The 1,965-nt window shown below is 34.0% G+C and overlaps 1 non-coding gene across 1 annotated transcript; it reads left to right on the forward strand.

Moving 5' to 3' along the window:
• Window positions 1–626: 626 nt before the first annotated feature.
• Window positions 627–730, forward strand: LOC112713933 (small nucleolar RNA R71). The gene has a single exon (XR_003158897.1). It is a non-coding gene; the product is annotated as a small nucleolar RNA R71 (small nucleolar RNA).
• The last annotated feature ends 1,235 nt before the right edge of the window (window positions 731–1,965 follow it).

Below are 1,965 nucleotides of genomic sequence, written 5' to 3' on the forward strand. Positions count from 1 at the left end.
CATTCATGAAACTTAAAGTGGCCTTAGACAGATCAGAAACTAAGTTTGCTAAGTTAGAGGTATTCTGTTCATAATTCTCTGTCTGTTGCTGAGAAGATGATGGATAAGGTTTGATATTGCTGAGCCTATTTCTTCCACCATTATTAAAGCCTTGTTGAGGCTTTTGTTGATCCTTCCATGAGAAATTCGGATGATTTCTCTATGGTGAATTATAGGTGTTTCCATAAGGTTCACCCATGTAATTTACCTCTGCCATTGTAGGGTTTTTAGGATCATAAGCTTCTTCTTCAGAAGATGCCTCCTTAGTACTATTGGATGCATTTTGCCATCCATTAAGACTTTGAGAAATCATGTTGACTTGCTGAGTCAACACTTTGTTCTGAGCCAATATGGCATTCAGAGCATCAATTTCAAGAACTCCCTTCCTCTGAGGTGTCCCATTATTCACGGAATTCCTCTCAGAAGTATACATGAATTGGTTATTTGCAACAATGTCAATAAGTTCCTGAGCTTCTGCAGGTGTTTTCTTTAGGTGAATGGATCCACCTGCAGAGTGGTCCAATGACATCTTGGAAAACTCAGATAGACCATAATAGAATATATTTAATATGGTCCACTCTGAAAACATGTCAGAAGGACACTTTTTGGTCATCTGCTTGTATCTTTCCCAAGCTTCATAGAGGGATTCACCATCTTTTTGCTTGAAGGTCTGAACATCCACTCTAAGCTTGCTCAGCTTTTGAGGAGAAAAGAATTTATCCAAGAAGGTCGTGACCAGCATATCCCAGGAGTCCAGGCTATCTTTAAGTTGTGAGTCCAACCATGTTCTAGCTCTGTCTCTTACAGCAAAAGGGAAAAGCATGAGCCTGTAGACTTCAGGATCTACTCCATTCGTCTTAACAATCTCACAAATCTGCAAGAACTCAGTTAAAAATTGGTAAGGATCTTCAGATGGAAGTCTATAAAACTTGCAGTTCTGTTGCATTAGAGCAACTAATTGAGGTTTCAGCTCAAAATTGTTTGCTCCAATGGCAGGAATTGAGATGCTTCTTCCATCAAACTTGAATGTGGGTTTAGTAAAATCACCAAGCATCCTCCTTGCATTATTGTTGTTGGGTTTGGCTGCCATCTCCTTCTCTTGTTTGAAAATTTCAGAAAGGTTGCCTCTTGATTGTTGTAATTTAGCTTCTCTTAGTTTCCTCTTCAGAGTCCTTTCAGGTTCAGGATCAGCTTCAACAAGAGTGCTTTTTTCCTTGTTCCTGCTCATATGAAAGAGAAGAGAACAAGAAAAGAAGAGGAATCCTCTATGTCACAGTAAAGAGGATCCTTATTATTAGTAGAAGAAGAAAAGAATAAACAAAGGAGAATCTAAACACAAGGGTAAGGATAGAGGCAGTGATTGGAGATGAAGAGAGGTGAAGAGAAGTGTTAGTAAATGAATAAATAAATAGAAGAAGATGAGAGAGAGAATTCGAAAATTAATTTTGAAAAGGAGTTAATGATTTTCGAAAATTAAAGATGAGATAGAATTAAAATTAAAATTTAAAACAATTAGTTAATTAAAAAGATTTTTTTTGAAAAAGAGGGAGTTATTTTCGAAAATTAGAGAGGGGAGAGTAATTAGGTGGTTTTGAAAAAGATAAGAAACAAACAAAAAGTCAAATAATTAGTTGGAAGAGATATTAAAATCAAATTTGAAAAGATAAGAAGATAAGAAGTTAGATAAGATATTTTAAAATCAAATTTTTGAAAAAGATAAAATTTTGAAAAAGATATGATATAAAAGATAGGATAAGATAGATTTAAGTTTTAAAGTTAAAATTAATTACTTAACTAACAAGAAACTAAAAGATAAGATTCTAGAATTTAAAGATTGAACCTTTCTTAACAAGAAATTAACAACTTCAAATTTTTTAACCAATCACATTATATGTTAGCATAATTTTCGAAAATAAAGATAAAGTT

The sequence above is a fragment of the Arachis hypogaea genome, chromosome 1 (assembly GCF_003086295.3).
Source record: "Arachis hypogaea cultivar Tifrunner chromosome 1, arahy.Tifrunner.gnm2.J5K5, whole genome shotgun sequence".
NCBI lineage: Eukaryota > Viridiplantae > Streptophyta > Magnoliopsida > Fabales > Fabaceae > Arachis > Arachis hypogaea.